The sequence below is a fragment of the Triticum aestivum genome, chromosome 3D (genome assembly GCF_018294505.1).
Source record: "Triticum aestivum cultivar Chinese Spring chromosome 3D, IWGSC CS RefSeq v2.1, whole genome shotgun sequence".
NCBI classification, from domain to species: domain Eukaryota; kingdom Viridiplantae; phylum Streptophyta; class Magnoliopsida; order Poales; family Poaceae; genus Triticum; species Triticum aestivum.
Genome location: NC_057802.1, coordinates 367,873,525 through 367,894,376, shown reverse-complemented (window position 1 = coordinate 367,894,376; position 20,852 = coordinate 367,873,525).

The window sequence follows — 20,852 nt, the reverse complement described above, 5'->3', positions numbered from 1 at the left end:
GACTCTTTGTTATTTGGTTGCAGGGTTGTTTGAGAGAGACCATCTTCATCCTACGCCTCCCACGGATTGAAAAACCTTAGGTCATCCACTTGAGGGAAATTTTCTACTGTCCTACAAACCTCTGCACTTGGAGTCCCAACAACGTCTACAAGAAGAAGGTTGTGTAGTAGACATCAAGCTCTTTTCTGGCGCCGTGGCCGGGGAGGCTAGGTAAGCGGCACTAACACCCCGTCAACTAAGCTCTTTTCTGGCGCTGTTGCCGGGGAGGTTAGTGCTTGAAGGTATATCTTTAGATCTTGCAATCAAATCTTTTAGTTTCTTGTTTTATCACTACTTTACTTTATAAAAGAAAACTAAAAATTTTGGAATTGAGGGTGCCTCATATGCTTCATCTTTTTAATATCTTTCATGAAAATAAGGATTCCGATAATTGTGCCAAAATGTTAGAAGAAGAATGCATTAAAATGTTTGGCACTAAATCTTTGAATGATGAGCATGATTGCAATGTTGTTAGTGAACTCTTTGAATATCCATAGTACTAATGATGATTGCACTAGTCATGATGAAAATGTCTCTTATAAGCATGTCAACTTTTGTGGAGTGCATAGAGTTTGCAAGTACACACCAAATAGGGAAGATAGATTTTGCAAGAGGCATAAGTATTTGGAAACTAAATGGTTGCAAGAAAGGCTAGATGTTTGTGCTAAAAATTTAAATTTTCTTAGCCATCCTTGTGAACTTTGCAATGAACGTGGTCATTTAAATATCCAATGCAAATTGTTTCATGATCGAATCGTGTCCAAAAATTGTGATGACTTGATTTCCCTTGCGCATCATAATGAACTTAGTTTGTTTCTGGGTTATGAAGAAATGAAACGTATAACTAAGAAATTCCAGAATTTTCCCTTGAGATAGTTCTTGATTTTGATCTAGAGGAAATTTATATGTATTGTGCGGTGAATTGCATTGAAAATCCTTATATTGCCAATTACATAAAGACAAGAAAACAAATAGAAGATGAAGAGAATACTAATGAAAGGGAAGAGACTTCCCAATATCCTCCTATTATTTATTATGATGAATCAGGTAACGAGGAGGAGCCTTCTATTCAACCAATCTCATTAATAAGGAGCTCCAAAAAGAGGATTAAACCCACACATGATGCGAAGAAGAAAAAGGAAAGACAGAGAAGCAAAGGTAAAAAGGCATCCCTACCAAATGATGTTGCTCCTATGACTCATTGTTATGATGATAATTGCTATACTATTGGTGCTATCCATACTATTAATGATGAGAGTGATTATGCTTATGATACGAAAAGGCCAAAGCTTGGGGATACTATGTTTGATGAGAATGGCATGTTTGAGAATTTATGTGCTGCAATTAATGTTTGCCCCAAGCTTGGGGATGATATATTTAATGAAGATGATATTTTTAGTCCCCCAAGTTTTGATATGCAAATTTATTATGATGATAGCATGCCTCCTACTTATGATGATTATATCGATGAAAGTGGGTTTGGAAGAGTGTCAACTTTAGGAAGTAATGATCCCACTATTTTGGAGTGTCGGAGTAAATGGCCACGGGTAGCCTAACCGACTCCCCCTGGCTCTTCGAAAAAATTATCAGGCCATTCAAGCCTACAAGCGTACAAAGCATAGGGCCGCCTTCCCCCAGCCGACTATCCCCAGGGCTGACTCCTAGAAGGCGACCCAGTCTCAGAAAACCTCCCCCAAGAAAGATTCGAGATAGCCGACTCCAGGAAGCCGGCCCCAAGAGGACCGACTCCCAGAAGCCGGCCATGAAGAAGGCCGACTCCCAGAAGCCGGCCGGGACTGCACCCACTAAGACTGTGCCCACATAACAGTGATGGGATGGGGCGTGGCCGCAGTACAGCCCACTACCCCCGAATCCCGGAACAGGCATGGCCACAGGGCGCCGTACGGGCCAGCCATCCCCCGTCCGGCGCGGCACTGTAGCCATGTTAGCCCCGACGTCACCCACGACAGATGCCAGAACGGCCCGCGGGCGGCGGGCCCCTTTGCCAGGGAGACATCCGGAGACGGCCCTGCCTCCTCTAGTCGGCCAGGGATGTGGCCGGTTCCCAACAGCTGGCTACCTCCCTCCCTCGAAGCATGCGCCCTATTAAGGAGACAAGACGAGGTAAGGCTACAATGAGAGCTTGCAAGGCGGCGACACTGTAGCCATGCTTACCTCGACAAAGCCCTCGTCATCAGAGGTGAGGCAACAGTAACCAGCCGCCGACAAAGCCCCCATGCGGTGGGGCCAGCGTGCCGGCCAAGAAGCTGGCAGCCGGCGGGACCCAATGACCGGCGGGCCCCAATGACCGGCGGAGAAGCCGGCAAGCATAGACACTAATGGCTGGGACCCGCACCCAGCCGGATTACCATTGTACCCCTGGGGGTAGGCCTATATAAACCCCCCGGGACACCCATGCAAAGGGTTGGTCTCAAAGAATTACACACACCACATAGAGAGAAAAGGAGAGCTAGCCTTGCCCTTCTTCTCCCTCTAACCCGACAGCTCAAGGAGCACTTGTAGCTACTTGTTTTGATCCAGTGATCATGCGGAGACCCCGCAGAGCAGGACTAGGGGTGTTATCTCCACGGAGAGCCCCGAACCTGGGTAAGATTCGCCGGCGTGCATGTCTTCGCCTCATCCCGTTTCCTGGCACCGGCGACGTCTTACTGGCTCCCACAATGATAAGCCACCCATTGGCATATGTCGCACCTATCACCCGACATTTGGCGCCCACCGTGGGGCCAGGTGCACCGTCGTCCGGAGACCTGTTCTGGACGGGAACCCTTTTCCTCCCCCGCGAGCGCAGCCAGCCCGCTGCACCCGATGGCGCTTGCCCCGACGCGCTGCAAGGTGTTGACGACGTCTGCGCTGCGAGCTGCCTCGCCGATCTTCTTGGCGAGACTCGCATCTCCGACGAGCCCGCGTCCGACGCAGGCACGGACTACCCCGCGAGCCGCCTCGTCAGCCTCCTCGACCAACTTCACGTCTCGAGCGAGCCTGCTGTAGACTTGGAGTCGGTCGGCTCCACCGACCCGATGCTTGTCGACTCCGACACGGCATCGCTCGACGCCTACCCCTCCGACGTGGTAGTCTTCGACGACCCTCTCCCTCGAGCTGACAGCGGCAGCAGCGCTGTCACTGAGGTGCTGGTCATCAGCCACGTCGCCAACTCGGGCGAGAACGCCCACGACGCCCTGCAAGCGGCGATGCATGACTTATCCGTCCCCATCCCGGCCGACACCTACGCCGAGACCCTGGAGGCACGCCGCCTTGCCCTCATCGCGGAAGGCCAGAAGATAGCCTCCATGAGACGCCTCACCGAGGCTCACCAGCGCGAAGTCGACCGCGCCGCCTTTGGCACGCCGCCTCATGGCGGGCCGAGCCGAGCCGGCCTCGTCAAGAAGCGCGGCGCGGCCATCGCCAGCATGCTGGGGGCAGACCGCCTCGTCTACGCCACCCCGCTCGAGAATCTGCGAGCCGCTCAGGCGGCCGCTGAGGAGCTAAATGGGCTGGGAGCTGATGAGCTCCCTTACATGACAAGGCGAATCCAGCAGCTGATCGACGCGGCCGCAGAACGGCACGAAGCCGGCGCCCGCGCTGAGAGTCCTCCCCCGCGCCGAGAGCACGCCGCGACATCCCGGTCGCCGACTGCGAGCGGCGCCCGCGCAAGGAAAGACAAGGAGCCGGCTGCTAGCCGCAGCCGGACTCGGATCACCATCGAGCGCGACACGGAAGGCCGCCCTCAAGCAGTGGAGCGCCAAGGAAATCCGCCTCCTCCCCCGCATCGAGGGGAGAGATATCCCACCCCGCCACCTGTCACGCATCCGACTCTTGGTGGCTGACTAGGCCACCGCGAAGGAGTCGGCGAGAACGACGCCCGCCACCGGATTGACCGCCTAGCTCGATCCCTGGCGCTAGAAGAAGAAGACGATGTCGGCCCGCCATGCTTTGGCCCCCGCATCCGCGACGAGCCCTTCCCCAAAGGGTTCTCGCTCCCCAGAGACACACCCAAGTACAACGGCTCTGTGAAGCCGGAAGATTGGCTCATCGACTACTCTACTGCTGTCAGCATGGCGAACGGCAACAGACGCGTAGCCGTGAAGTACGTCCCCCTCATGCTGCAAGGCACGGCACACGCCTGGCTCAACAGCCTCAAGCCCTACAGCGTCAATAGCTGGCTGGACTTCACGGAAGTCTTCGTCCGCAACTTCACCAGCACGTACAAGCGGCCTCCCAAGCCCCGCCAGCTCTCCCTGTGCATCCAAGGGCCCAACGAGTCGACCCGCGACTACCTCACGCGGTGGGCCGAGCTCCGCAACTCCTGCGGGGGGGGTGCACGAGGTTCAGGCCATCGAATACTTCACCGCCGGGTGCCGAGAGGGCACCCTCCTCAAGCACCGACTCCTCTGCGATGAGCCGGCTACCCTCGACGAGTTGCTGATCATCGCGGACAAGTACGCCACGGCGGACTCCTCGATGAAGACCGAGCTCCGAGTGGACACCTCTGGGAAGGTGCTCGCTCCGGCTCCCAAGACGCCGGCTGGCGACTCCAATTGGCGCCCCTACCAGAACGACCACAAGCGCAAGGCCCCTATGCCGCCTTCCACCAATCGGCAGGTGGCCACAGTCAAAGATGAGCAGCCCGAAGAACGGCCCGCTCCCAAGAAGAAGGGCGGCAGGCCAGCTTGGCAGCCGGCCTTCTCCTACGAGCAGACTCTCGATGCCCCCTGCAAGTTCCACAGCGGCGCGAAGCCGTCCAACCACATGACCCGAAAGTGCCACTGGCTCGCACGGATCTCCAAGGGCGAGGGGCTGGTGCCGCCTCTGCCTCCCGGCCCACCACCTCCAGCCCCCCAGCAGCCGGCTGCTCGACCAGCAGTCGGAGCCATTCAAGATGAGTTCCCTGAAGAGCACGCCGCCTATGTCGTCTTCACGAGCCAGGTTGAAGACAAGCGCAGCCGGCGCCGACAGCACCAAGAGCTCAACGCAGTCACCTCCAGCAACCCGAGTTCATGCATTGGTCCGAGAAGCCTATCAACTGGAGCCGGGCCGACCACCCAGAGGTGATGCGTCCCCTGGCTCCTACGCATTAGTATTGCATGTCACCCTCGCAACAGAGAGGCGAGCTGCCCGATTCTCCCGCGTTCTAATTGATGGCGGAAGCAGTATCAACATACTGTACCGCGATACCATGGAGAAGCTGAACCTCAAGGCAAAGCAGCTCCTGCCAAGCCGGACCGTGTTCCATGGCATCGTACCCGGCCTGTCATGTTCCCCGATCGGCAAGATCAAGATGGATGTTCTCTTCGGAGACAAGGATCACTTTCGCCGAGAAGCAATCTGGTTCGAGGTAGTAGATCTGGAGAGCCCTTACCACGCCTTGCTTGGCCGACCTGCTCTGGCCAAGTTCATGGCTGTGCCCCACTACGCCTACCTGAAGATGAAGATGCCGAGCTCGAAGGGGATCATCACTGTAGCCGGCGACTACAAGAAGTCCATCGAGTGCGCTGCAGTTAGCAGTCGGCTGGCCGAGTCCCTCGTAGTGGCAGAAGAGAAGAAGATGCTGGCCGAGTCCCTCGTAGTGGCAGAAGAGAAGAAGATGCTGGAGCGAGTTGTGGCCATGGCCGGCAAGCAGCCGGCCTTGTCTTCCAACCCCAAGGATTATGATGCGCAGGGCTCCTTCCAGCCGGCCAAGGAGACGAAGAAGATACCTCTGGACCCGGAGAACCCGGAAAGGTTTGCAGTCATTGGTGCAAACCTGGACAGTAAATAGGAAGGCGAGCTCGTCGACTTCCTCCGTGAGAATCGAGACATCTTTGCATGGTCCCCAAAGGACATGCCGGGTGTTCCGAAGGATTTCGCCGAGCACAAATTGCACGTCCGAGCCGACACGAAGCCGGTCAAGCAGCCCCTCCGTAGACTGTCAGAAGAGAAACGAAGAATCGTAGGAGAAGAGATAGCCCGGCTCCTCGCCGCCGGCTTTATTATGGAAGTATTTTTCCCAGAGTGGCTTGCCAACCCAGTCTTGGTGTTGAAGAAGAACAACAAATGGCGTATGTGTATAGACTACACCAGCCTCAACAAGGCCTGCCCCAAAGATCCGTTTGCTTTGCCACGGATTGATCAAGTGATAGACTCCACGGCCGGATGCGAGCTGTTGAGTTTTTTGGATGCCTACTCAGGATACCACCAGATCAAGTTGGACCCAGCAGACCGCCTGAAGACTGCCTTCATCACACCATTCGGAGCTTTCTGTTACCTGACTGTGACATTCGGCTTGAGGAATGCCGGTGCCACTTTTCAGCGTTGCATGCAGAAATGCCTCCTCAAGCAACTCGGCAGAAATGCCCACATCTACGTAGACGATATTGTGGTGAAGACAGAGAAGCGTGGCACCCTGCTGGGGGACCTCGAAGAAACATTTGCCAACTTGCGCCGATTCCAGATCAAGCTCAACCCCGAGAAATGCGTGTTCGGAGTACCAGCCGGCCAGCTTCTAGGTTTTCTGGTCTCCGAACGCGGCATTGAGTGCAACCCCGTGAAGATCAAGGCCATTGAGAGAATGGAGATTCCCACCAAGTTGCGGGACGTGCAGAAGTTCACTGGGTGCCTGGCCTCCTTAAACCGCTTTATCAGCCGGCTAGGAGAGAAGGCTCTCCCCTTGTACCGACTCATGAAGAAATCCACTCATTTCGAGTGGAATGACCAAGCAGACCAAGCCTTCCATGAGTTGAAGAAGACGCTGACTACTCCACCTGTCCTGGCGGCGCCGACTGAGAAGGAGCCCATGCTCCTTTACATTGCCACAACTAGCCGAGTGGTCAGTACAATTGTCGTGTTCTAGCGCCCGGAAGAAGGCCGAGCCCAGCTAGTCCAGAGGCCGGTATATTATCTAAGCGAAGTACTATCCAGCTCAAAGCAAAACTACCCGCACTACCAGAAGATGTGCTACGGAGTATACTTCGCCGCCAAGAAGCTGAAGCCCTACTTTCAAGAGCATCCCATCACGGTCGTGTGCACCGCCCCGCTTGCCGAGATCATAGGCAGCCGGGATGCATCCGGCCGGGTGGCTAAATGGGCCATTGCGCTGGCACCTTACACAATCTTCTACCAGCCCCGCACCGCCATCAAGTCCCAAGCATTGGCCGACTTCCTCGTCGACTGGGCCGAGACCCAGTACCTACCGCCGGCTCCCGACTCTACCCATTGGCGGATGCACTTCGACGGGTCCAAGATGCGCACCGGCTTGGGAGCCGGCATCGTCCTCACCTCTCCCAAAGGCGACAAACTCAGATACACACTGCAAATCCACTTCGCCGCCTCCAACAATGTGGCCGAGTACGAGGCACTCATACACGGGCTCCGGCTAGCCAAAGAGCTCGGCATACGCCGGATCCTGTGTTATGGCGACTCAGACTGGGTGGTCCAGCAGTCATCTAGCGACTGGGACGCCAAGGATGCAAACATGGCGAGCTATCGATTCTCGTCCAGCAGATCAGTGGGTACTTTGAAGCGTGCGAGTTCCTTCACGTGCCACGGGCCGACAACGACCAAGCAGATGCCCTGGCGCGGATCGGCTCTACCCGACAGGCTATACCGACCGGTGTCTCTCTCCAGCGCCTCCTCAAACCGTCCATCAAGCCGTCTCCAGAGTCGGACTCTATCTTCGTACCGCCTGCCACCGATGCAGCCGGATCCGACTGGAGGAACCTAGCAGGCGGCTCGGGGACTTCGACAACCGGCCTGGGGACTGCCGTAGTCGTACCCGGCTCAGGAACTTCAGAACCCGGCCCGGGGACTGTAGCAGTCGGCCCGGGGACTGTAGCGACACAAGGAGCGGTGGCCGACTCCAACTCCCCACCACCCAACCCGCCCACCCGAGTCACAGTGGCCGTACTGACAGTAGAAGAAGTCACAGCTCCATCATGGGCTCAGCCCATCCTCAACTTCCTAATCAATAGAGAGCTGCTGGCTGATGAGATCTCGGCAAGACTAGTGCAACGTCGAGCCGGAGCATATGCAATAATAAACAGAGAACTTGTCAAGCGCAGCGTCACTGGAGTCTTCCAGTGCTGCGTCGAGCCAGATAAAGGTGTGGAAATCCTCAAGGATATCCATCAAGGCGAATGCGGCCACCACGCAGCCTCAAGATCACTTGTGGCCAAAGCTTTCCGCCACGGTTTCTTTTGGCCGACTGCTTTGGAAGATGCCAAAGAGATAGTCAAAAGCTCCAAAGGATGCCAAGTCTTCAGTTCTAAGCAACACCTGCCGGCTTCTGCACTCAAGACCATCCCCCTCACCTGGCCCTTTGCCATCTGGGGGCTGGACATGGTGGGCCCATTCAAGACAGCCCGCGGTGGCCTGACACATCTGCTTGTCGCCATGGACAAATTTACCAAGTGGATCGAAGCAAAGCCGATCAAGAAGCTGAACGGGCCGACTGCCATGACGTTCATTGCCGACATCACTACTCGGTACGGCGTCCCGCACAGCATCATCACCGACAACGGCACAAACTTTGCCAAAGGAGCACTGGCACGTTTCTGCGTGATGCAGGGTATCCGACTGGACTTAGCGTCCGTGGCCCATCCGCAGTCAAACGGCCAGGTCGAGCGAGCAAATGGACTCATCCTCTCCGGCATCAAGCCCCAATTGGTCGTACCACTGGAGCGATCGGCCGGCTGCTGGCTCGATGAGCTGCCGGCTGTCCTCTGGAGTCTACGTACTACCCCTAACAAGTCAACCGGCTTCACTCCGTTCTTCCTTGTATATGGTGCCGAGGCTGTCATCCCAACCGACATCGAGTTTGACTCGCCTCGGGTCACCATGTACACGGAGGCGGAGGCCAAGGAAGCGCGAGAAGACGTCGTCGACCTACTGGAAGAAGGCCGGCTATTAGCACTCAGCCGGTCCGCCATCTACAAGCAGGGTTTGCGCCGTTACCACAACCGCAAGGTCAAGCCAAGATCTTTCCAAGAGGGCGACCTTGTGCTTCGGCTGATCATGCGAACAGCCAGCCAGCACAAGCTCTCGGCCCCTTGGGAAGGCCCTTTCGTCATCAGCAAGGCACTAGGCAACGACTCCTACTACCTGATCGACGCACAAAAACCAAGAGCACGCAAGAGGGATGATTCCGTGTCGGGTGGTTGGTGCGACATATGCCAAGGGATGGCTTATCATTGTGGGAGCCAATAAAACGTCGCCGGTGCCTGGAAACGGGATGAGGCGAAGACATGCACGCCGGCGAATCTTACCCAGGTTCGGGGCTCTCCGAGGAGATAACACCCCTAGTCCTGCTCTGCGGGGTCTCCGCATGATCACTAGATCGATAAAGGGTAGCTACAATCGCTCCTAGAGCTGTTGGGATCAAGGGAGAAGAAGAACAAGGCTAGCTCTTGCTTCTCTCTATCTATGGTGTGTGTGTGTGCTATGCTTGGGAGCCAAACATGCAGAGATGCGAACCCTTTGCATGGGTGCCCCGGGGGGTTTATATAGGCCTACCCCCCGGGGGTACAATGGTAATCCGACTGGGATCTGGTCCCAGCCGTCAGTGTCTACGCTCGCCGGCTTCTCCGCCGGCTACTGGGTCCCGCCGGCTGGTGGGTCCCGCCGGCTGCCGGCTACTTGGCCGACAGGCCGGTCCCACCGCCTAGGGTTTTGTCGGCGGCTGCTTACTGTAGCCGCGCCTCTGATGATGAGGGCTTGGTTGAGGTGAGCGTGGCTACAGTGGGCCGCCTTGGGGGCTATCACTGTAGCCTCACCTCGTCTTGTCTCCTTAATGGGGCTCCTGCTTCGAGGAAGGGAGGGGCCGGCTTCGGGAGGCCGGCCATACTCCTAGCCGACTAGGAAAGGCCGGGCCGCCTTCACGCCTCTCTCTGGCTGAAGGGGCCCGCAACCCTTGGGCCGTACAGGAGTGGGTCGTGGATGACGTCGAGGCTAGCGTGGCTACAGTGCCGAGCCGCACGGGAGACGTCCCCCCCGTACGGCCTCCTGTAGCCATGCCCGCATCGGGCTTCGGGGGTCGTGGGCCGCACTGTGGCCACACCCCGTCATGTCGCCGTTATGTAGGAGTGGTTGTGGTCTTGGCCGGCTTCTAGGAGTCGGTGTCCTTCTTGGCCGGCTTCTTGGAGTCGGCCACCCCCCAGTCGTCCTTGGGAGGAGTCGGTGAGGCTGGGTCGCCTTCCAGGAGCCGGCTTTGATGATAGCCGGCCGGGGAAGGCGGCCCAAATGCTTGGAGTGCTTGAAGGCCCAAAGGCCTGATAAATTCTCTGAAGTGCCAGGGGTAGTTGGTTAGGCTACCCGTGGCCATCTACCCCGACATTCCGGCAAGGAGTCGGAGCGACCATGGAACGCGAACCTCCTGAGAAGATTTTACAGTTGAAAGCAGTATGTATCATGCTACCTTTTTGTATTAAGTACGAAACAACGGGCCCCCCGAGGAGCACTCGGGGACTGCCCTCCTTTATCTATGAATGACGAGTGTCATATTCATGAATGTATTATTACATTTGATTTTCTGTCTGGCACCGGGTTCGACTAGTCGTCCCGGGGACTGGCCGCCTTAAGTTATATTAAAGTTCTACCTGAAGTCAGACAAGTAGTGTGCCGGCACCCGAGCCCTCTCTTGTTGAAAGTCGCAGCTCGAAGAACCGACTGTCCGACTAGCAAGAGCCAAAGGCAGAAAGGATGCCCACATGAAAAACGGCTAAGGACTAACGAACTTGTATAACGAAAAGACGGCCTCCAACCACGCTTGCCGGCTGTCAAAACAGCTGGCTGGCTGGCCTCCCAATCACTTCGCTATAATCCAACAAAGCTAGAGTACTTGCCCTCCCAACTAGCCAAGCACTTCTCCAGCCACAGATTGCAGAGCAACTGTCCCACTGGGGAGGCGACAACCAAGGGAGGGTGGCAAAGGAAACAGCAGAAGGATGAAAAGCAAAGAACAAGGAAAAGCCAAACACATGCATAATTATATTTACACATAAGGCCCCCAACAGGCCGGTAATCAATATAGTTCGAAATACACCCCCAGTGGGTGGAATTGTGCAAACCTAACAAAATACTGTTCCAAGAGTGGTAAAACAGGAAAATAGAGGCAGCAGACTAGACTAAGGGCGCAGTGTGGGAGCCGGGTTGGTCGGTGGAGACGGCGCCACCGGTTGGAGGAGTGGCCGGCTGGTGGGTCTCGGCTTGATCATCGCCGGCTGCAGGCGGTGCACCCGCGCGTGCCTTGTTGCTGGAGGCACGGTCAAGCTGAGGCCCGACGTCTTCACCCTCTTCCTCCTCCTCCTCGCCCTTGTCGCTGGAGTCGATCTCCTCCGCCGAGTCCTCGCCGTCTGCCGGGTTCAGCCCGAACCACTCCTCCGGCTGGGCAACACCGTTGTCGTCCACCTCAGGAGCGAAGGCACTGGTGTCGGGGTAGTCGGCAATCACCGAAGCCCGCTGGATGATAGCCGGCCGCGCAGGCTCCAGCTCCGTGTCGGCCTCCTGCCGCCAGGTGGCCAGCTGGTCCAGACTCAGCTTGGGATACCAGGCCTTGGCAAACTCCAGCGCCTGCCTGGCGCCGGATCGAGCCGCCGAAGCCTTCCAGGCCTCGAAGCGCCCGACCGCCACCTCCAGCCAGTTGGCAGTCCAACTGGGGGTGCGGGGAATCACTTCACCAGGCCAGAGAGCGGCCAGCACCTGCGCCCCAACACGCTGAAGCCGGCGGAGCAGGCGATGAGCCGGCTGGAGGCGGGCCTGGATCGCCAAGAGCTGCTCCTCCAGCGACCGGCGAGCGTTTGGTGCGATTTCGGCGCCAGCCTGCCTTTGTGCCTCGCGGTGGGCCACGACAACCTGGTTGGCGGCAGTAGAGTAGCCAGGGAAGTACTCTGCGCAAGGAAGAAAGAGAAAGAAGAGAAAAACACCAAGTCAGAAAATGAGCTAAAACGGCAAGCGGCAAGCAAGGACGAAGAGGAAGGCAGCCTACCGTCGACCAAGTCTTCGATCTGGCCATAACCGTTGATTAGCGTCTACTTCGCTTCGGCCCAGCTGGCCGCCTCTGTCTCATACTCGGCTTGGAGGGCGGCCTCGCTGTCCCGCACCGCCTTCAGGGCCGCCTTGTGGCTCTCCTCCTGGTCGGCCAACCTCTTGGCCAGGCGGTCATGCTCCTATGCCAAGGCGGCAAACTCGGCCTCCTTAGCGCGGAGGGCGGCCCGAGTCCCGCCCAGCTGCTCCCTTAGACTAGCGTTGCCCGCTGCAGGGATGGCAGAAAAGAAAGAAGCAATAAGGAAGAAGTCGTCAAGGAAGATCCGACCCGACTGCTCAGCAGTCGGCCCGAATCTCGGGGACTACACCCAGTGGGTGTGCTGACGTGCCCCCACATGAGATAAAAGACGAAGCACTTACCCCGGCTCTCAGATAGGTCAGCAGTCTTCTGGGTCAGCTGCCGAGCCTGGGAGTTGAAGGCAGCCGCGCGGAGGTTGTGGTAGTCCTGCAAATCAGGCAGAGGAGCGAATGAGAAGAAGAATAGCAAAACAAGTCCCGCTAGGAAGTTCCAAGCCGCCTGCTCAGCAGCCGACTCGGAACTCGGGGACTACACCCAGTGGGTGCGCTGACGCGCCCCCACGGAAGAAACCAAGATCAAAAAAGCAAAGACAAGAAGACTAACCCGAATGGCCGCCCGCGTCGCAAGGAACTCGTCATTATATTTCCTCAGCGCCGCAGCCTGGGCTTGAAGCCGATTCCGGACGTCCTGCGCGGCCACGTTCACCACAGCCGTCCCTCCACCCGGTGTCCACCCCGAGCTGGCGCTAGCCGCCTCCATGTCCTGAGCCGACGAGCTGGAGCCCGCGGCCTTCTGCGGCTCTGATGCAGCCTTCCCCGCGCGCTGGCGCGACGGCGTCTGGACCACTAGATCAGTCCTCGCGGCCGGCTCGCTCCCGGCCGATTGCGCAGACGGCAAGTTAAGCCGGCCGCCTTGGGTCGCCCCAGTCGACGGGGCCGGTGCTGCCTCCCTCTCCGGGACGACGACGTCGTCCTCCCTCTCCAATCCCGGCTGGTCACCGCCGGCTTCTTCTGGCGGGGGCTCTGGGGCCTCAGGCGCCGCGAAGCGCAGAGGGGTGACTAGCAAGGCCCCCTCCGCCATCGCTGCGTCGGCGCGCGCCTTCGCCGCCTCCTCCTCCTGCGCCGCCTTGGCGGCGGCCGCCCTCAACTCCTCCGCCTCCCACTCCTCCTGCGCCTCCCGCGCGTTTCGCTCCGTCGCCGCCTGAAGCTCTGCACGGGGGTCCACGCGGCGAGTGGTGCTCCCGGATCCTCCCGGCGATCCAACGACGGAGGCGGCGGCAACCCGCTCGAGCGACAGTGGTGCCCTGATTTTTGAGAAAGGAAAAGGATTCAGGAACTACCAGAGAAAAGAAGAAAGAATACACGAAGGAGTATACACTTACGCCGACACCGTCTGCGGCTGCTTCACCGCCTTGCGGAAGCGGGCCGCCTTCACGGCCGCCTCATCCCGCCTGGTCGCCGCTGCCCCGCCCTTGGGCTTCTTCGGCCGACTGCCGAATAAGCCCGACGTGGCACGATGCTTTTGCCCGCCGCCCCGAGCAGGCAGCGCGGCGGAGGAACCCGCGCCGTGGCCAGACACCGGCTGGCGGCATGGGACAACTTCCGCCTTGTCGTCATCTGGCCAGTCGTCGAAGCTGACTCCAAGCCCGGAGCCGCCTGCCTCGCCGCCGGCTTGGCCGCCACCCGCCTCGGTGTTGTCATCCATGGCGGCCGCCCCCAAGTCGGGGTCCTCCAGGTCGTGCTCCGTCCGGTCGGGGAGGAATCGGCACTCCGCCTCCGACCCGCCTGCAGGCCGAAGGAGAGGGCTCTGCCGAGACGTGCCGACTAGTCAGAGTCGGCCAAAAGGAACTCGGCGACAAAACTAAGAGAAGAAAGGGAAAAAGAGAACACACCGTGGGCGGCGGATGTGCTCGGGAATATGGCTCCTTGCCAAACTGCCATTCTGCGGAGAGCTTGCAGTTCGCAAGGTAATTCACCATATGGGCCACCTCGTCGTGCGGCATGTCCTTGGTGCACATCCGACTCGGATCGAGCTGGCTGCTCATCTGACAGATCAGGTGAGGGCGGCTCTGAAGCGGAAGCACCCGGCGCGCGATGAAGGCGGCCAGCAAGTCGGACCCAGTCAGGCCCTCCGACTGGATCATCACCCGCAGTCAGGCGACGGCCGCGGCTCCAGCCGGCATCAGCGTCACGGCCCGATAGCACCACTGGGGCCGCCTACCCGCCAGCGGGCCGGCTACATAAGCCGACAAATTGACGTAGTCGCCCTGCGGGGCGACGTTCTTCACGTAGAAGTATGACTTCTGCCAGAGCTTCACCGACTGGATTAGCGTGATGACGGGGAAGGGGTTGTCGGCTGCCACCCTCCGCATCGCGATGAAGGCACCACTCTGGGCCGGCACGCCCTGCATATGCGTGCCCAGCTTGGACTGGAAGAACTCCCCCCAGAGCTCGAGGGTGGGGAGAACGCCAAGATAGCCTTCGCACAAGGTGACGAAGGCGGACATCAGCACCACCGTGTTCGGGGTGAGGTGCTGCGGCTGGAGTTGATAGAATTCGAGGAAGGAACGGAAGAAAGCACTCGCTGGCAAGCCGATGCCGCGAAAGAAATGCGAGCGGAAGACCACCTGCTCGCCTTCCTCCGGCTCTCGCGTGATCTCCTTCTCAGGCGCGAGACGGACCCGCACCTTATCCGCGCCGGGCAGCCGCCGCGTCTTGCGGAGGAACTCGACGTGGTCCATATGGACGTTGGAGCCGTCCCAGTCCCCGCTGTATTGCATGGCGGCATGAGGCCAGCGAGAATGAGCGTGGCGGCGGGGAAAAGAATGGTGGGACGGCGCGGCGGCGAGACGCTGCTGTGAGGGAAAGCAGGAGGAAGAAGATGGCGGAGAAGAGAGGAGCGTGCGAACGTCTGCCGCTTCCCCCCTCCCCCTACTTATAGCCTCATGCGGCGAAGCCGAGGAGGCGAGGTGTGGGGTGGGACGTGGGATTAACTGCACCCATTCCCCCATGTCCCGCGATTACTGCGCCCTAAAGACGTGCCGAAACCGCCGCAGGAAGACGTGCGGACGGCTTTGGGCCGCAGATAATCCGCGCCTGGGCCTGGGCGTAGGAGTGGTGGGGCCCCGACCTGCGGCGACATCTTGTCGCGCGCGTGGGCTGGCAGGCTCTTTTTAGCCAAGGGATGCCACGTGGTTCGCAGGCGGCGAGCGGCCGGCCCGCAGCCCGGCGCGCGCGCCAACAGACTCCCACCCTCCGACTTTAAAAAATTTCGCCAAGACGGCGCGCCCAACCGAAGCCGGCTCCCAGCTGCCGGCTCGTCAAGATAAGAAGCTGCCCGAGCTTCTCGACCTCCACTCAACCTCGAAGCCCAATCAGCTTCGGGGACTACTGTCGGAGTAAATGGCCACGGGTAGCCTAACCGACTCCCCCTGGCTCTTCGAAAAATTATCAGGCCACTCAAGCCTTCAAGCGTACAAAGCATAGGGCTGCCTTCCCCCGGCCGACTATCCCCAGGGCCGACTCCCAGAAGGCGACCCAGTCTCAGAAAACCTCCCCCAAGAAAGATTTGAGATAGCCGACTCCAGGAAGCCGACCCCAAGAGGACCGACTCCCAGAAGTCGGCTATGAAGAAGGCCGACTCCCAGAAGCCGGCCAGGACTGCACCCACTAAGACTGTGCCCACATAACGGTGATGGGATGGGGCGTGGCCGCAGTACAACTCACTACCCCCGAATCCCGGAACAGGCATGGCCACAGGGCGCCGTACGGGCCAGCCATCCCCCGTCCGGCGCGGCACTGTAGCCATGTTGACCCCGACGTCACCCACGACAGATGCCAGAATGGCCCGCGGGCGGCGGGCCCCTTTGCCAGGGAGACATCCGGAGACGGCCCTACCTCCTCTAGTCGGCCAGGGATGTGGCCGGTTCCCAACAACCGGCTACCTTCCTCGAAGCATGCACCCTATTAAGGAGACAAGACGAGGTAAGGCTACAGTGAGAGCTTGCAAGGCGGCGACACTGTAGCCATGCTTACCTCGACAAAGCCCTCGTCATCAGAGGTGAGGCAACAGTAACCAGCCGTCGACAAAGCCCCCATGCGGTGGGGCCAGCGTGCCGGCCAAGAAGCCGGCAGCCGGCGGGACCCACTAGTCGGCAGGCCCCAATGACCGGCGGAGAAGCCGGCAAGCATAGACACTAATGGCTGGGACCCGCGCCCAGCCGGATTACCATTGTACCCCTGGGGGTAGGCCTATATAACCCCCCCCCCCCGGGACACCCATGCAAAGGGTTGGTCTCATAGAATTACACACACCACATAGAGAGAAAAGGAGAGCTAGCCTTGCCCTTCTTCTCCCTCTAACCCGACAGCTCAAGGAGCACTTGTAGCTACTTGTTTTGATCCAGTGATCATGCAAAGACCACGCAGAGCTGGACTAGGGGTGTTATCTCCACGGAGAGCCCCGAACCTGGGTAAGATTCGCCGGCGTGCATGTCTTCGCCTCATCCCGTTTCCAGGCACCGGCGACGTCTTACTGGCTCCCACAATGATAAGCCACCCGTTGGCATATGTCGCACCTACCACCCGACATGGAGGGTGTTGAATCTTATTGTGACAATTATAAAAGTGGATTTGGAGAGGTCATGACTTTGTTTAGTAATGATTCCACTATCTTGGAGAGGTTTTAATCGATTATGATGAGAACAAAGTTGCTACTTATGATAATTATTGTGATGATACTTATGCTATAAAAAGTAGTGATGATTATATTTATAAAACTTGTCATTATTATGATTACCCTTTTTCAGAACTTTATTCTTTCAATGTGGAAACAAATTATAGTATTCGAGTTTCTTATGATACCCCCACAATTCTGAATGAGAAGAATTTTGCTTATGTGGAGAGTAATAAAAATTATATGCTTGTAGATCATGAAAAGAATGCTTTATGTGATGGTTATATTGTTGAATTCATTCATGATGGTACTGAAAATTATTATGAGGGAGGAAATATGCTTGTAGGAATTGCAATAATATCAAGTTTCCTCTCTATGTGCTTAAAATCTTGAAGTTATGCTTGTTTTGCTTTCCTATGCTAGTTGATTCTTGTTCCCATAAATTGTTTGCTCACAAAATCCCAATGCATAGGAAGTGGGTTAGACTTAAATGTGCTAGTCATATTCTTCATGATGCTCTCTTTATGTTTTAATTCTTATCTTTTATGTGAGCATCATTGAAATCATCATGCCTAGCTAGGGGCGTTAAACGTTAGCGCTTGTTGGGAGGCAACCCAATTTTATTTTTGTTATTTGCCTTTTGCTCCTGTTTAGTAATAAATAATTCATCTAGCCTCTGGTTAGATGTTTTTTTATGTTTTAATTAGTGTTTGTGCCAAGTAGAACCGATAGGATCTTCTTGGGTGATAGTTGTTTGATCTTGCTGAAAAAGACAAAAACTTTGTGCTCACGAAAATAATTGTTAAAAATCACCAGAACATGATAAAATGCCAATTATTTTTGAAGAAGATACAAATTATACAAGTCTTCCTAGTTTTTTAGAATTTTTGGAGTTACAGAAGTATTCGAATGATACAGATTGCTACAGACTATTCTGTTTTTGACAGATTCTGTTTTCTATGTGTTGTTTGCTTATTTTGATGAATCTATGGGTAGTATCGGAGGGTATGAACCATAGAGAAGTTGGAATACATTAGATATTACACCAATATGAATTTAGAATGAGTTCACAACAGTACCAAAAGTGGTGAATTATTTTCTTATACTAATGGAGCTTATGAGTTATCTGTTGAGTTTTGTGTTGTGAAGTTTTCAAATTTTGGGTAAAGATTCGATGGACTATGGAATAAGGAGTGGCAAGAGCCTAAGATTGGGGACGCCCAAGGCACCCCAGAGTAATATTCAAGGACAACCAAGAGCCTAAGCTTGGGGATGCCCCGGATGGCATCCCCTCTTTCGTCTTCGTTCATCGGTAACCTTACTTGGAGCTATATTTTTATTCACCACATGATATGTGTTTTGCTTGGAGCGTCATTTTATTATATTTTGTTTTGCTTGTTATTTGAATAATATCCCAAGATCTGAAATTCTTAAATGTTAGAGAGTCTTCACATAGTTGCATAATTATTCGACTACTCATTGATCTTCACTTATATCTTTCGGAGTAGTTTGTCATTTGCTCTAGTGCTTCACTTTTATCCTTTTAGAGCACGGCGGTGGTTTTATTTTGAAGAAATAGATGAACTCTCATGCTTAACTTATATTATTTTGAGAGTCTTTACAACAGCATGGTAATTTGCCTGGGTTATGAATTTAGTCCTAATATGATGGGTATCCAAGAGGTATATAATAAAAACTTTCATAATAAGTGCATTGAATACTAAGAGAAGTTTGATTCTTTATGATTGTTTTGAGACATGAGGATGGTGATATTAGAGTCATGCTAGTGGTGTAATTGTGAATTTTAGAAATACTTGTGTTGAGGTTTGTGAGTCCCGTAGCATGCACGTATGGTAACCGTTGTGTAACAAATTTGAAGCATGAGGTATCTCTTTGATTGTCCTCCTTATGTGTGGAGGTCGGGATCGCGCGATGGTTAACTCCTACCAACCCTTCCCCTAGGAGCATGCGCGTAGTGCTTGGTTTTGATGACTTGTAGATTTTTGCAATAAGTATGTGAGTTCTTTATGACTAATGTTGAGTCCATGGATTATACGCACTCTCACCCTTCCATCATTGCTAGCCTCTTCGGTGCCGTGCATTGCCCTTTCTCACCTCGAGAGTTGGCGCAAACTTCGCCAGTGCATCCAAACCCCGTGATTATGCGCTATCACACATAAGCCTCCTTATATCTTCCTCAAAACAGCCACCATCACTACAAAAAAAATACACTTCCGTGATGATACGTGTTTGTCACAGTAGGTCACGTTTTCTGTCATGCATGTACATCCATGACAAATTTATGACAGAATCAAGATAGTCATACCTGTGCTGTCGTAGAAGTGTTCCATGACATTACCAAAATTATCATCACGGAAGTGTCCACTTCCATGACGATAAATTGTGCGTCATAGAAGTGCTTTCTTCAAGGGTGACCGACACGTGGCATCCACCATAACGGGACGCTGTTAAGCTATCGGGTCCGGTTTTGGATCCGATAACCCGTTAACAGCCCGGACCAATGGGAATTTTTCACGTGTAAAATTCTCATTGGCCGGAGGAAACACGTGTCGGCTCAACGTTCGGACAGATGTCATCCACTCATTGGACAGGAGGCGCCTATGATACGTCGACACGTGGCACGGCCCAACAGAGGCCCATATAGGTTAAAAAGTCCGGCCTAGTCAAAGGCTCGTAGTACTTACTCTGGTACTAGTGGGCCAGCCCAATAATGGCCTGTTTAATAAAGGCCCATTTACGGCCCGAAGCCAGATCTGGCCCGTTAATTGTTCGCCGAATTTTTGGGCCCAATTACAGCCCAGTGACTTTCGTCCTGTTAGAGGCCCGATGTAGACATGGGCCCATTTCAGCCCGGTGTGTCTTTTGGCCTGGGAATGACCCGTGCTGCCCATGGGCCATATATGGTCCGACGCGACATCCGGCCCACTAACGGCCCGTGATAAAGGTGGCAACAGTTCATCCCAACGTGACTTTGGGCCTGTTAAAGGCCTCTCGTATAATTCGGCCCGTTGATGCCTGTACTAAGCTTTCGGCCTGTTAAAGGCCCATGGTATCAGTGGGCCAACTAAGGCCCGAGATATGTTTCGGCCTGGTAACGGCCCGTCATATAACTGGGCCGAAAAAGGCCCGGTCTACATTTCAGCCTGCTGAAGGCCCGTCGACGACTAGTGAAAATTGAGGCCCAACATGCACTTTGGCCTGCTAAAGGCCCATGGTTTCTTCTGGACCGTAATAGGCCAGCAGAATATTCAGCCTGTTAATGGCCCAATGCTACATGGGCCAAACTAAGCGCTGCGTCCACAAAAGGCCCAACTAAAATTTGGGCCGAATATAGGCCGAAGTAGGTAGTGGGCCTGGCGCAAAGTGTGCAGGCCCCAATTGCCATTCGGACCCAAGAAAGATACAGGCCAGCCCAATTGTGGCCCGCTAAAAACCAGGCCCGTTAGAAGCGAATGCTTCGGCCCGGTCGCCTACATCAGATTTTTTTTCAGATAGCGAATGATGGCAGTAACTAGTAGGAATTAAGCACAAACCTACCCAATAAAGAAATTACGGCATAGTAACTTAAAATAAACCTACACTATACAATAAAGGATTTATGGTATATTACATCCACTAGGCATCGAAGTTCGCCACCAGTGATCATAAAGCACAACGAAGAAGCAGATTACAAAAACTGGGCACCATTGCAGCGTAACAAAATAATACTAAACCGAGACCACTTCCAAGACAGTTCAAGAATGGTTAGGCTTGCGTGGGAACTGCTGCGCAAGCTACTGAGCAAGGCTATGAGACCGGCCTAGCATGTCGGTCATAGCTTCTAGGTGCAGCTGTTTAGCAATGAGGTTCTCATTGGTGTTCTCCGTAATCTTTCTTAGAGATAGGACTTCAAGTCGAAGATGAGTTGCAGAATGCCTTTCTGCTAGAACTTGGGACTGAAGAAGTCGAACTGATTCAGAGAGCTAATTCTTTGAGTTTGTCTGACTGCTAGCCTCAAGTAACTTGAACACTACATCAAGACAAGACTTTGGGGTTGTCTCGCTATCTTCAAGATGTTTTGCCTTCT